Source organism: Lontra canadensis, unplaced genomic scaffold, assembly GCF_010015895.1.
Source record: "Lontra canadensis isolate GAN:19392208 unplaced genomic scaffold, GSC_riverotter_1.0 scaffold21, whole genome shotgun sequence".
NCBI lineage: Eukaryota > Metazoa > Chordata > Mammalia > Carnivora > Mustelidae > Lontra > Lontra canadensis.
This window is the reverse complement of record NW_022631015.1, coordinates 15,744,765-15,760,884: the sequence shown is the minus strand read 5'-3', so window position 1 is coordinate 15,760,884 and position 16,120 is coordinate 15,744,765.

The window sequence follows — 16,120 nt, the reverse complement described above, 5'->3', positions numbered from 1 at the left end:
AAAGAAAGAAAGAAAGAAAGAAAGAAAGAAAGAAAGAAAGAAAGAAAAGGAAAAAGAAATGCTGCCCTAGGGCAGGGGTTGGCAAACTTTTTCCAGAAAGGGCCAGAGAGTCTCTATTTCAGACTTTGCGGGCCATCCTGTCTCTGTTGCAATGGCTCAACTTCAGGGCAAAGGTGGCCACAGGCCATTCGTGAATGGACCAGTGTGGCTGTGTTCCAATAAAACTTTATTTATAAAAACAGGCAGCCATTGGTCCCCAGCTAGAGTTTGCCAACCCATGTCTCCAGCTATAAATTCCAAGAGAGAGGGACCAAATCCCTCATATTCACCTCCATGTCCCGCTGCCCAGCATCATGTCGAGCACACACTGACTGCTCACATTCTGATTATTTCTGAGTGGATGAATAAAAACTCCAGAGGGACCCGTTTCTCATTTTTTAAACATTGGAGTTCAGCATACCTATGTGGACTGTGAAATGCACACTTCTAAGTTCTGCCAACAGACATGACAAACAAGTTTCTGGAACTAAGACACCATATCCATCCAAGGGGTTCAGGCTCTCTGCAAACAGGAGTTACATCCAAATAACAACAACTACAACAAAACACACACACACACACACACACACACACACACACACACACACACATGAAAACAAGCAAACAAACAAAAAACCAGAAGTGAAAATAATGACCCGGACTCCAACAATCCCCCAGATCCGTCATTCTTCGAGCATTCTCTGATTGTCCCTCCTGTACTCGTTTGTGGCACAAATGGTTGGCCTCTCCTACTGCCGGGCAACCCCAAACCCAAGGAGTAACTTGACAACTGCAATTTCCACCACTTTGTTCCTGGTCCTCTGCCCCGGTTCCCCGCAGGGACAGGCAGCCCAGTCATGAATCCCCTCTGGAGTCAGACAAGCTCATGGACCCGGAGTGATTTCCTCTCTTTATGCCTTGAGCTCCACATCTGCAGAAAGGAGACAGTGACGAGACTGTCTTCCCTGGTTAAGGGGATGATGATACAAGACCACGCTCAGCATGTTGCCTTGTTAACAGGCCCTCAACAAAAATTAGCTTTACTGTTTCTGGACCAGCACCTCGCGCCTGCTGAAGTCATGGCTAAGGGCAGCCTTGCCGTGGTTTTAAATGGACAGCCACTGCCTAGGAAAGAAGGAGCCCGAGAGGGGCTACTTCCTGCCCTCTCCCATCTTTATCCTCCTTCCTGCTCTTCCCCTGTCCCACCTGCTGGTTCGCACACCTGCAGGAAGGGGCAGGGCCCTGAACCCTTTGGGAACCAGGACATCCTCTGGAAGCTGAAGAACATACTCCCAAGTGTTCAGACAAGAGAGAGGAGGCACACTTGGAAACCCACTCGAACAAGCAGCTGGGAATGAGTGAACCGCGCTTTGCTCCTTCGGCTGGGCTGCGGAAGGCAAGGGCTCCTTTCCTAGCTTACCACGAGCAGGTTCTGAGGCCTGAACCCCGTCGGAGCTTCCCCCTGTGCCTCAGTCTCCCCGTCTGAGAACAGGAAATAATAATTTGGGGACCATCTAGGAAATCACGAAAATGCAGATTAGAGCCCTTTACGAAAACAAAACATGATTGGCATAGGTCAGCATCACTTAATGAAGTCGTGATTATACAGATAGCAGGATCGTAATAAAAGCCACTATAGGTCTAAAATAGTTTTAGAACAGCTCTGCCTGGAGGGTAAATGACCTCAAAGCACTTTTTATCTGATTGTCTATGACTGCAATACACCCTCACCCATGTCAGAATAATGTAGGGGGGCGGGGGGGAGGCTATGCCCCTCTGAATTACTGAAGAAATAGACTTTATTGCAATGGGTCCATCAAACCCAGCTCTTCTAGAAAAAAAAAAATGGATATAGAATAACCAAATGTTCCTATGATATGTTTGCTTAGTAACAGATACAAATTATTTATAGTTGCTTGTACCTGAGGTGTTTACAGAGAGTTGCAGGGAACTCAGAAACTGTTTATTCTCTTAATGTAAATTTTTGTCTGCAGCCTCTGGCCCCGATCCTGGGGGTGGTGGCGTTTTACTTTTAGTTAGGTGTCAAAACGAAGATAGGAGCTCCTTCGTTTTGCTTAACAAGCCCTGTCTTCAGAGATAGTGCAGATCTAAACTTAAATATTGCCTATCTAAATCACACAATTTCAAAATGTATGGGATCTGCATCCCTAACAGCTTGGGCTCCCCAGATTGCCATGCAAATTCACGGGAGTGCCGAGGGCTCAGCTTGGGCTTTTTGGGGAACAAGTGCTGGTAAACACAGAGGGACCTCTGGCTCGCCACCGCACCCTGACCCACAGGGTGCTTGGCAGCGGGGCTACGTGGGAAAGCGTGCAACCTCTGACCGGCAGGGAGAAAAAAAAAAAAAAAAACAAATATAGTTAAATGACCTACTAGTCTGTGTATGGATCCAAGCCCATGAGAACTTTAGTCAAGGTCCAGAACTTTCGGTGGGAGGTCAACAGCCAAGGGGCTGTGAGCTAGCTCACGTAGTTTCTCGTTCTAAATGAGCTTGCCCTTCCATGACCTCTGTATTGACCAGACTGAGGTTAAAACAAGGGCAAGTTCAGAGCAGAGGTGCAAATTCCAGGGTGCAACTCCCACTGCATGAAGAGGGCTGGCCCAGGCATGCTAAAGGGAGGTTCAGCCAAGAATCAAGCTAGGACAGGTGCCTGGTCAGTGACAGCGGGGATCATCCAGGCTCCATCAGTATCTTGCTGTCTGTCACCATTCTGTGACCCTACCTCTAAGCCCAGAGCCCACTGCATGGTAAGCCCTCAATAAAATGAATGAACGAGTAAATAAATATTTGTTTCTTGGTTGAATGAATAGAAGTATTCAGGCCACACAAAGTTATGGATGGGGAGGTCTGGGGCAAAGTGCATTTACAAGGGTAGGGACAGAGACGATTCGACAGCATGCTTCTTTTCTTTTTTTTTTTTTAATTTTTAAATTATTTTATTTTATGTTTTATTAGTATGCTTCCTTTCTGAAATTGCTTGCCTCCGGGCCCAGGTTCCAAATGTCCACCCCTTGTTCAAAGGACAGCCCACCACGTTGGCTCTTCTGAGATGTGATCCCGTGATCTCTTTTAGAGTCTCTCCTCTTGCAAGTGGAAATTATCATTTTTTTAAGTTGGTGATACCCCAGAGGCAGGCAGGTTTGCTGAAAGTCATCCACTTTTTACGATCAGCCAAATATTATCTTGCGTCCAGCAGATGGCACTTTGATAACGAAAGCCCCCAAACCCCTTGTGGAATTTGATAATGGCTTCTTAAATTCATGCAAACTTTTAAAATATGACGATCCAGCCACAATGAACCATAATTGTGGTTATGGATGGTCAGTATTTGGATATAAATAACACCAACACTCTCTAAAGGTCCCTGATTTCAGACTGAGATTCAGGAAGTGGAGAAATTTTCTGCAAATATCAAAGGCGGGCAAAATTATTCTGAGTCTTCAAGAATCCTGAAAGAAATAAGGTCACAGGGCCTTCCCTGGTGCTGTGATGTTTATGTTCCATGATTTCTTTCTCTCCTATTAAATGTACCATCTGGAAGCAAGCTTACCATCTGGAAGGACGCGAAGTGGATTCCAGATGGATTTCCCTTTGATCCAATCGATATAGACAAGAGAACACAGAGAACAAGCTCTATTCTACATTTCGATCTGGCTGCTACATTTCAGCGTGTGGCTCACAAACCAAGACCCCCACAGACACGTGGGGAACAGACTCCGCAGGGAGAAAGGGTCGGCCCCGAGAAACAGAAGCGGCGGCAGAGAAGGGCCAGGAGGTACGAGTCAGAGTTTGAGGACACCCAAAGTCCTTGCCACAAAACAGATCGCCGCCTCAGAGGAGGGTGGCATCATTTCAGGCTTTGCTTTGTTTATTTACTTATTTAAGATTATTTGTTTATTTATTCATTTGACAGAGATCACAAGTAGGCAGAGACGCAGGCAGAGAGAGAGGGGGAAGCAGGCTCCCTGCTGAGCAGAGAGCCCAATGGGGGGGGGCTAGATTCCAGGACCCTAGGATCATGACCTGAGCAGAAGGCAGAGGCTTTAACCCACTGAGCCACCAGGCACCCCAGGCTTTTCTTTCCTTTGTTTTAACCAAAAGGTCACGGTCTGTTTTCACTCGTCTGGCACATTTGAGAAGAGGGGAAGACAGAAAGTCAAAGATTACCTCCACCTTTTCCCCGCTGAGGCTTTGCCAAGTTGCTCCAAGCACCACCATGCTAGGCGGAGAGGAGATAAAGTCAAGTGCAAGGTGCCTGGTGTGTCTTCTGAGCCACCCCGCAAGCAGCCCCAGACCCAAAACGGGAGAACCTAGATGAGATTCCCTGGCGAGAAGGGAGACAGAGGAAGGCGTGGGAAATGTGAGCGCCAGCTATGTCCTGACGTGAGAATACAGATCTTTACTTCGTGGGGTTGTTGGAAGGAACGAAAGTATGCAAAACACCCAGTAAAACGCCGACTGTGGAGTAGATGCTCAATAAACTGTAGGATTGGTTTTCCTTCCAGCCATGGTTTGCAAAATACTTTTATAATTCTCGTCTATTTGAGCGTCATGAAACTTCTGTGAGATAGGAGGGACTCTTCTCTCGATACAGTTTTGTTCACGAAGAAGAGAGTTGTAATGAATGGCCCAGAGTCGCATATCCGACAAAGGGAGATTTTGGACTTGGGCTTGGGCTTAGACCCGGGGACATGATCGGATTCTCGCTTCAAATGGCCTTTCTCTGTGCCAAGGGCATCCTCCTTTTCAGGGCTTCAATGCTTTTCCTTCCTTTTCTCATGAATTTACGATGGTTCTGCATCCATGATCTTGGAAAGAAGGTCCACATATGGAGACTCGATAGCATCTTTTTTCAGAGGTGCCTTATTTGGGGTTGTTCTCAATGGCCCTATAGGACATCAAATAAACCCTTCTGGTTGGACACATGCTTAGCTGTGTGTGAGTGTCTGTGTTTCTACTCTGGGCTAAAATACAGGCACTTAGCCCTGATCCTATTCAGAAACGAATAACCACTGCTGTAATTCTATGCTACACATAAAATTTAGTACACTTACATTTGGTAAACTGCACATAAAACAAAATACTTATGGTATTTAGTGAAGATGGATGATGGTGGCACATAATCCAAATGAGGGAAGATAAAAGAAAATACCCTAAAGAGGAAATAAAAAGGTATCTCTTTCATGTTTTATGATTATCCAATGTTGGGTTATATGGTTCTAATTTGTTCCTATAATTTTACTAAAGACTTCTGGGTATTTCCCTCGTAAAGCTCTATCTATGGAGAGCTTAAAAAAATTAAAAAGCAAACTCTTGTCAGGGGAGAATTTTCGATGTGGTTGGTCATAGTCTAATTTTTTGCCCCAAAGATGGCTTTTTTCCAGGCCTGTTTAGCTATTGGAATAAACCTGGTTGCCTCAGCCACAGAAATTTATTTCGTCTCGTAAAAACATTGTGGAATTTGCATGACATATTTCCATACCCAGGAGATGTTCAGTCATTTATTTATTTACTTGTGTGTTTATTTATTTATCCAGTCCTATTTCTGAAAGACATAATAAAAAGCAGCAGATAGCCCCAGAGAGGCGTATGCTGACATCGTCCGGTCTCGCGGTCCTTAGCGCGTGTGTCGAGGAATGAACGAGCCCAGTCTCTCTTGGCACATGATACACCACAGGCTCCTGTCACAAACTCGAGAGACCCAGAGATCGGTGGCTCCCGGCGGGGGGGAAACACGGTTTGGCACCCAGAGCTTCTCCTTCCCCAGGAGTAGTGGTTTAATTAATGATGTTGGAAAAGGAAACTAAACACAGACACTGTTGTAGGAGGAGGCGGCCGCATAAAGGCCCCACCTAGGGATTTGGGCCTCAAGCCAAAAGGAATTCAAGAGAAAAATGGCTGCCATCTGGCCAGCTCCTTCGGGGACTTTGCTGTGGCCAGGAGACTCACAGTGCGACGCTGGTGCTTGCGCCTCTCTCGTGAGTTAAGATTAGTTACAAGTGCTTCTTGATCTCTTGTCACCTCACAACACGTTGCAAATAATATTTGAAGAGGGACGCTGGGGGGTATGAATGCAGTCCCGAGACCAGAGGCCCTAGTTCAAAGAGCTCAGTCCTTCCCCTCCCCCTCCCCATTCACAAGGGATGAGGAGACCAAATTTCCTTCTTCCTTCCTTCTTTCCTTCCTTCCTTCCATTTATTTATTGAATTCCAATGTAACTAGCATACAGGCTTCGGGTTAGTACAATATAATGCTTCAACGGTTCTCATGACTCAGCACTCATCTCAATAAATGGACCCTTGACCCCTTCACCTGCTTCCCCTCTCCCCCACCCGCATCTCCTCTGGGGACCACCAGTTGGATCTCTAGAGTTAAGAGTCTGGTTTTTTGTATGTGTTTGTCCCTCTCTTACTGTTGTTGTTCTTCGTTTCTTAAATTCCATACATGAATGAAATCATATGGTATTTGTCTTTCTCTGACCGACTTATTGATGATGAAGAAACTGATCTTCCTCATGGTCTCGTAACCCACTTCCGGTACGCTGGGAGGACACCTGCAAATTTGGGCCCGGGGAAGGAAGGAAGAGAGGACAAGCATATAGACATCTAACAACAGTGCTAGTATTGGAAATACTATCAGTAATCCCAGTCATTATCATGTTTTAATGATCCTTTTCAATTTAAAATAAATACTTATCTTGGGTAAAATATAGTAAAAGTATATACTAATCAAGTGAGAGAAGAGACACAAAACTACCTCTGGCTGCCCAATCAGGGGCCATTCCTTACAGTGATCAGGACGTTCCAAAGTCTGCTCTTAGGCTTGGCAAATCTGGACCTTTTTAAAAATTTTTACAGCATACCCAGATGCTGGGGGTCTGGTTCACATTAATCAATCTCATAAGAGACTGGTGCATAAACCATAACATCAATTTTAAAAGTTTTTCTTGGAAGGGGCGCCTGGGGGGCTCAGTGGGTTAAGCTTCTGCCTTCAGCTCAGGTCATGATCTCAGAGTCCTGGGATCCAGCCCCGCATCAGGCTCTCTGCTCAGCAGGGAGCCTGCTTCTCCCCCTCTCTCTGCCTACTTCTGCCTACTTGTGATTTCTCTCTCTGTCAAATAAAAAAAAAAAAATCTTAAAAAAAAAGTTTTTCATGGAAGTTATTTTCTTCTTACAGCTTAAAATTTAAAGTTTATCATCTAGCTTACCCAATTCTCAATGTCAGAAAAGTCCATTTGGGGGTGTGTGTGTGTGTGTGTGTGTGTGTGTGTGTATGTGTGTGTGTGTATGTGTTTTAGAAAAGTCCATTTGGAACAGGAATTGGGGAGTGCAGAGTCAGAACAAAAAGGGTGCGTTCCCTTTAGAGATACTTTATCTTGGCCATGGACGGACCGTCCTTGCCTTACCTTGGAGTGCTCCTCGCCAGTGATCGTGATGTTCATAACTCCCACATCCAGTGTCTCAGTCCCTGGATAATACTGAACAAACACATTGTTCACCCTCTAACCTCTACTTTTAAAAAAATCTAAGCAGGCCATATTCTATGGTACAATATAACCGATCGGCTTAGTAAAAAAATCACACTCTAGTCACGTCCCTGGAATTATAACCAAGTCATTTTAGAAGGTATCGATAGTTTTTCAGACCTTCTTTCTTTCCTTAAAGATTTTATTTATTTGTTTGACTGAGAGAGAGAGAGAGGGGGGGGGGGGGGAATAGAAAGAGGAGAAGGGGGGGGGAGCAGGGGGAGAGGGAAAAGCAGACTCCCCATGGAGCAGGGAACCCCACTGGGGATTCGATCCTAGGACCCTGAGATCATGACCTGAGCCAGAGACAGATGCTTCTCTGACTGAGCCACAGTTGGCCCCTGCAGCTCTGTACAGAGTCTGAGTGTCGTCAAGCCGATATTTTCAAGTTCAAGGGGACACCTTACTTCACTTTGTTTCACCAGCATCCTCCAATGATAGGTGGTGAGAGAGGATAAGATCCATGTTCACCAGAACATATGTGGGTCAGTACTTCCTAATAAAAATTATAGACTTAAAAAAAAAAAATAAAAAACAAGCCCGGTTATCACTATAGCTCCTTAATTCAGCTTACTTGGGGGAAAAGATTAACTTGAATTAGCAAAAGTCTTAATCACAGCTTTTGTCTTTTTTTAAGCTCTGATTTAATGAAAAGGAGTCTGAATTAGAATGAGTATTCTATTTCCCTTTTCCATTCACTTTGCGCAAGACCACTAACCTCTCCCTAGTCTGTTTGCTCATCTGCTTCTAAAAGGAGACTCTGTAGCCAACATGCCTTCAGGGCCCTCCCAGTGTTTACTTTCTTTAATGTGTGTATCTGCAGCTTTCAAGAAACAAACTGCGGTTTTCAGGCCAGTAAGACCCCCTTGTACTAAGTCAATGATCCTACCCCAGTGAGACACAATGTTTCATCCATGAAACTCTCAGGGGTTTAATGATGACAAAAACAACAGACACTAGGTTTTGAAATTAGTTCTGTGTTTTCCTTTAAGAATATACAGCATCTCTTGGTTACAGCTCAGGTGGTGATCGCAGGGTCCTGGGATGGAGCCCTGCATTGGGCTCCCCACTCAGTGGGTGTCTGCTTGTGGATTCTCTCATCTGATCCTCCCCCTGCTCATATGTGTGCACGCTCTCTCTCTCTCTGTCCTTGCTCTAAAAATAAATAATCTTTTTTTTTTTTTTTTTTTTAAAGAATATACAGCATCTGAAGTTGGGCTTGAATGAATGCCAACTGTTCAAAACCCTTTATGGACCCCATATTATTATTTACTTGGGTTTGAGAGGTGAAGGGGAGTTACAGAGGGGAAGACAGTGGGGTCCCTGCCCTCAGAGTGCGGACACAGCAGGGGGTGCTGCGTAGGCACAGCTGCTCTGTAAGATGGTACCAAGTGGGCCAGTTTACATGAAGCCCCCTGACAAAACACCCAAAAGGTGTTTTAAATGGTATCGATAGTTTTTCAGACCTTTTTTCTTTCCTTAGAAAGGATGGAGCAGTTAATTTTGCCCAAAAAGGAAAAGGGACAAGAAGTCTTCCCCAAGGAAGTAGCATGGAGTCAGGCTTTGGAGGGTCAAGTAGAGAGAACAAAAGGGTTGGGGCATGGGGCAGGGCAGCCTGGAGGGTGAGCTGGGAAGGGGAAGAATTGTCCTAAGATGTGGCTGGGAACGTGAATAAGAATATGAGTGAGCTTTGGATTTATGTACAAAAGCATTCGGACTTCATCTTCCACCAGGAGAGTTTCATGATGAGATTGGGGAAACCAAAATATTGTGGATGGGGGTTCTGAACAGGGAAAATCAGGAGGCGAGACTATTATAATGGGCCAGGTGGCAAGGAATGGGGGCTTGTGCTAAGACGGTACCAGAAGGGATGGATTTGGAAGACATCCCAGAGGAAGAAGAGCCCATAGGAACTTGGCAACTAATTGATGTGGGAGTTTGGTAAGGGGAGTCATGAAAACAAGACTCGTTTTGTTGTTTTTGTTGTTGTTGTTTTATCAGATTGGTAGGGCCCAATGGGCAGTGGTCTCCTTTATGCTTACAGGCACGGATATCCTGTGACATACAGAGAAGCCGTGCTTACAAGAGATGAGGGAACTTGCGACTTGCTGCATTTGGATAATCATAAAGGCTCTATCAATAAAACTCACCAACAAAAGGATTCTTCATGTCTACAGACTTTACATGACAGGGAGATTTTAACAACATAGGAAAATCAAAATGACCCAAAGAAGTGTTGCACTTTGGGGAAAACATGGTTTTGAGAGTTTGAAGTTATATTTTGTTTAAGGTTATGTTTGCTTGCTTTGTGTGTGTCATTTGGTGTGTACGTGGCGGGGGGGGGCATGTGTGTGTTTGTGCATGTGTGTGTGTGTTTAGTGTTTTTCTGCATGCTTCGTTTGCCTAAGACACTGGTTATGAACCTTAAAATGGAAAAAATGCAGTAATAACAAAACAAAGTGTGACAGATGTAGACAAGCCCACTTCAAACACTAATATGCCCTCTTGCCCCCGGGGAAAAATTACTACAGGGCAAGTACAGGGCAGCATGCATTACAGTATTTTGCATTTTTATACCCAAACAAGATGCAAAATAGATTATTTTAAGATGAATGTTGCCATTGACATGTAATAAACGATCCTGTAACTGACTGTTCCAAGTGATTGTTCTAACAATCTTTATCATCCTGCTGAATCTCACAACAGTGAGGGTTCTTGTTTCTATTTAACACGTGAGAAAACTGGAGGCATAGAGAAGTTAAATAACTTACCCATGACCATGAAGCTCGTAAACAGAAGACTAGAGTTTGAGCCAGGCAATCCAACCTCAGGATTTACGACCTTCAACTCTCGGCTATGTTACCTCCAATTAAATACGACTAAATGTTTTGCAACATTTGCAATTAATAAACAATTAAATGTAGAATATTTGCTGGCATGGGGAGGTTTACAACGAATTATTTTTTGAGTAAATAAAGTTGTGAAACTATGTATGGCATGGTATAATTCTCTTAAAAATTACAGTACGTGGGGCACCTGGCTGGCTCAGTGGGTTAAGCCTCTGCCTTCAGCTCAGGTCATGATCCCAGGGTCCTGGGATAGAGCCCTGCATTGGGCTCCCTACTCGGTAGGGAAGCCTGCTTCTCCCTCTCCCACTCTCCCACCTGTGTTCCTTCTCTCGCTGTCTCTGTCTCTGTCAAATAAATAAATAAATCTTAAAAAAAATTACACAGCATATATTACACATGTATACACATTATAGACATAGAAGAAATTATATCCACAGTTAAACAGTGAGTATCTCTGTGTGGTGGGATCACTGGTGATTTTTATTTTCTACTTAATAATTTTCTGCATTTGTCAGATTTTCTAAGCTACACTTAAAAATTGTATTTGAATTTCCAGTTGCTAGTCCGACCTGTAAAGAGCTTAAAAGTTGTCACCCCTGTCCTCACAACAAAAAAGAAATGGAAAAAGCTGAAATTCAATGACTTTTCTGAAGTCCCCCAGAGAACTGAGGTCACAGAGCAAACTGCAGCCCCCACCCACCCACCCACCCCCTCGAAACTGGAGAGATGGGCAGGCAGATACCAAAGATCACAGCTGACACGGATCGAAAGTCCACAGCTGGACTTGACAAATTACTGGAGGCTCAGTGTATCCTAGCTTGGGGGTTAAAACTTCTATCCGGCCTCCTCCTGGAGGGGTCCCCCCGCCCCACTTTCCTGAGTTTTAAACCTCAAGAGCCCTACCAGGTCTGCACGGTGAGGTTGGGTGGAAAATCCCCCTCAGCTTCTGGTTGGGGGTTGGGGGTAGAGGAGGAAACGTTTTGGAAGAAACCCAAAGCAGCAGGCTGCCCTCAAGAGAAACTGCTTAACTAAATGTAACCCACAGGGGTTTTACAGAACATAACCAACCCCAGGAAGGGAAATACCCGACTCCCGGCCCTTCTAGCCTTTGCCATGGGGGAAGGGATATACCCATTGCAGGTTCCCTAGAAGGCAGACCTAATGATAAGTCTGCAGAACACCTTCCCTGCCCCCACACCTTGCCATCACATCCATTAAAGCCTCTGTTTAATCATGGGTGATTGCATCTAGAAGACCTGTGAGCCTCAGACCTTATTGAAGGAACCTCTAGGAAATCCCAAAGACACTGGGGCAGATGAAATACAAGACACCAGAAGAAGCTTTACCCTCTGATAGGATAGCTACACCAAAGAGCATATCCAGCCTAACTGCTGGCCAGATGCACATAAAACCTCATGTTAAAAGTTTAACCACCTCCGTTTCTTACCCCCTACAGGCCATGTCCAGCTTTCAACAAAAAAAATTACAAGGCATAGTTTAAGGCAAAACCCAAGGTCTGAAGAGACCAAAGCAAGCATCAGAACCAGACACTGACATGACAGAGAGTTGAAAATTATCAGAACAGGAATTTTAAAATAACTATGATTAATATGTGAAGGGCTCTAACAGGAAAAGGAGAAAACATATAAGAACAGATGGGTAATGTAAACAGAGAGATGAAAACTCGAAGAAAGAATCAAAAGTAAGTGCTTGAAATCAAAAACACCATAACAAAAAGGAAGAACGTCTTCAATGGGCTCATCGGGAAAATGGACACAGCTAAGGAAAGAATCCACTTGAAGATATGTCAGTAAAAACTTCCAAAGCTGTAACGCAAAGAGAAAAAAAAAAATCAGAAAGACAAAACAGACTATCCAAGAACTGTGTGACGATTATAAAAGGTTTAACATACATGAAGAGGGGATACCAGAAGGAGAAGAAAGAGAGAAAGTAACAGGAAAAAAACATTTTTTAAAGTAATAATGACTTGAGACTTTTCCAAAATTAATAATAGATCCCAAGTCACAGATGCAGGGAGCTTAGAGAACACCAAGCAAGAGAAATACCAAAAATCTACACTTAATACATACAGTATTTAAACTGCAGAAAATCAAAAAGAAGGAGGAAACCTTGAAAGAAGTCAGAGATAATTTTTTTAACTTGCTGATAAAGGAGCAAGGACAAGAATTATATCAGATTTATCAAAAACCATGGCAAGAGGAGAGTGGAGTGAAATATTTAAAATGTTGAAAGAGGGGCACCTGGGTGGCTCAGTGGGTTAAAGCCTCTGCCTTCGGCCCAGGTCATGATCCCAGAGTCCTGGGATTGAGCCCCACATTGGGGGGTAGGGGGATCCTGCTTCCTCCTCTCTCTGCCTGCCTCTCTGCCCACTTGTGATCTCTGTCTGTCAAATAAATAAATAAAATATTTTTTAAATAAATAAGTAAAATGTTGAAAGAAAAATCCACCAACCTAGGATTCTCTATCCAGTGAAATGATCCCTCAAAAGAGAAAAAATAATGAGTTTCTCAGACAAATAAAAATTAAGGAAATTTATCACAAGTAGACCTGCCAGGAAGAAATGTTAACAGACATCCTTCAGAGAGATTAAAAATGATCTAGGTCAGAAACTTAGATCTGCATAAAGCAAGAAAGAACATCAGAGAAGGAATAGATGACGTCAAAAGCCTATACTCACACTGACCATGCAGGAGCCCAGAGTCACTTACCTTTGTCACCACCACTGCCAAAGTCAGAGCTCTATGAGGACAGGGCACACTCTGTCACCACAGTTGCTAGAATTTCCCTGACCCAATAGGCTCCCAAAAGCTTCTGGAAGCTTCATCAGAAGCCAGAGACAACAACAACAACAAAAATGGCTTCTTCTCTCTTTAGTTAATCTCCGATTAGTCTGCCACAAATATCCAGAATGGTCTTTTTTGGGGGGCGGGGCACCATCCTCACCATTCTACCATGTAACAAGAATTGTAGCAACATCATGTCTGCCCAGCCACATGCGACTATTTCTATTACAACAGACACCCTCACCTTCTCCCTAAAAAGAGGATTGCACAATCCTATCCACTACCATAGCCCCATCTGGGAGATATTGATTCTGCTTCTTGTTCAGCCACAATCCTGATCTTTAAATTTCTATAATCAAGAGACTAAATTGTAAAGTTAACAACCACCACAAAACCGACAGACCTGTCGCACAATTGACCAATAGAGAAAAAGGAGGAGACTCAAAAGCCACCAACATTCTGCATATCAAATAGGAGTAAGTAAGGAGGAATAATACTGATTTTGTACACTTAAGTATGGTGGGTTGAATTGGGTCCCCCTAAAAGACATGTTCAAGTCCTAGCCCCCAGTACCTATGAATGTGAGCTTACTTGGCTCATCGGTGCTTTGAAGATGTCATCAAATTAAGGTGAGGTGACTGCATAAGTATTGGTCTAGACACACATTGGTCTAGACACACACGGCGGGAAGAGGCCACGTGACATTGGAGAGCATCAGAGAAGGCCAAGGACGGCCAGCAAACACCAGCAGCTGGAAGAGACGAGGAAGGAGTCACCCCTGGAGGCTTCAAAGGCAGGCTGGCCCTACTGACACCTTGATTTCAGATTCCTGGCCCCTGAGACAAGAGCAGCTGGGACACAGCTGGGCATCTGGACCCCCTCCCCAGTTGAGTCTCACTCGGAGCATGTTTTATAAGAGCCAAACTGTGGTTTTTCTCCCCTAATACACTGTATCCTGACTTCATTCTTCAAATATGCATCTAATTTTCAGGTAAAAGCTTAGCTACTGTGGTATTGAGGAATTTAGATGAAAGTATTTTAATGATTTTTTAAGAGTATTTAATTCTCTCTAGGCATTTATCTGAACCACTAATAGTTTTGTTCATTTTTCCCCCCATTTAATTCTTACCTGTATTAGTCAGGGCCCCAGCAGGAAACAGGTGACAGACAGCCTAACTCTGGGGTAATTTGAGGAGGTGTGTGCTGGGTGTGGGGAAAGAGCAAGGAGTAGATGGCATAGAAAATGGGGACCCATGACAGCAGAGCCACCACTGGGACCAAAGGGACACGTGACATTTGACTGGAAGAACGTATCTTAGAACAAATGTTTGGATTCCACCGTGAGTAGAAGGCAGGGGGCCGGGTGCGGGGGAAAAGAGTAATTAATACACATTCTCCTTCCTCCTCGTGGGACTTTCCGAGCAGGTGGAAGACAGACACTCAGCAAATGACGACACAAATTAGTATCACAGACGGTGGGTGAGTTCCATGCATGAAAAGTGGAGGAGGCGATGAGATACTTCAGCCGAGCTGGGACCTGGTTCCCGCCAGCCGGGAAGGCTTTTCTGAGAAAGTGATGCTCTGAGCTGAGTCTGCAGGATGCAGAGGAGGTTCCAGCTCCAGGAGTGGGCAGGGAGGGACACGTGTGAGAGGGTAGGAACAGAGCTGCCGAGACTCCCACGCTGGAGAGGGGAGGGCGCACCAAACGCTCTGAGAGAGGCCCTATAAGGTTGAGGCTCACCCCACAAGGGCAAGGGGAGAGAGGTAGAGCTGGAAAACAAGGAGGGACCAAATCATGCCGGGTCTCCAAGGTTAGGTTGGGGATTTGGAATCACATGAAGAGACTCAAGAAAAAAAAGGGGGGGGGGGCGGGTTGTAAACGGGGATGCCAAGATCTGTCTGCATTTCTAAATGATTCTTAAAGATGAGGGCTGTATTTCGCTCATTTTCTAATCCTGTGTGGTAACTTTACACAGAATTGATACTTAACATATTTATTGAACTGCATTCCAATTCTGTGAGAATGGTATTTGGGAAATCGTGTTCAGTAGTAAAACCTAAGGGGAGGGAGTATGGAATTAAATCTGGGACTGGGCCATACTTGTTTCTTTCCGGAAATCTATTTTCCCTGATTCCTCTATGTCAGGGTCCAATAAAATGAAAAAAAGATGCAATTGCTTGAAACAACATAACATCAGCATGGAAAAAAAGGTATTTCTCATGGATACTGGTTAAAACCATCAGCTGTGAAATCAGATTGTATGAATCTGTGCATCCTTGAATAGGTCACTCAGCCTCTCTGGGCTTCAGTTTTCTTATCTGTGAAAAGAGATCATACTAGTGCCTCGTTCATCTCTTTGTTTCAAGATTACATGGGAACACAGTAAAAAGCTTGTGGAGGATGGCCAGACACGATTAAGTGCTTGATGAACATCCCCTATTACTAATTGCTACAAATTTCATGGTGTGTATAAAAAGTTGCTTTCCCCAACTGTAAAATAATTTGCTCTTTAAGATGTTCCCATTCCTTGATTGACGGTAGCTATTGTTTATGTGTTCATGATAATTAGACAATGGCAAAATGACTTTTACAGAAACGTTTAATGCATCAGGGTTTGGTTGGGCTTATTACACCAAGTAATAAGATCTCTCCCCATTAGTGAATTGTGTTCTGATATGTTCTGGATAATGCCCTTTGAGAAAAGCTGAACGCTAACAACACAGATGTGTCATTTTCCTTGATTTCCAGGTGATTAGAAGGAATACTAAACATGTCTGGAGTTCACGTACAGTCCGAGCCTTCAGTTTTTTTTCTTTTGCGCATACACCAACTTGCAGAAAACTATGTGTTTTAATATTTTTTCCTTCCCTATAACCCTCC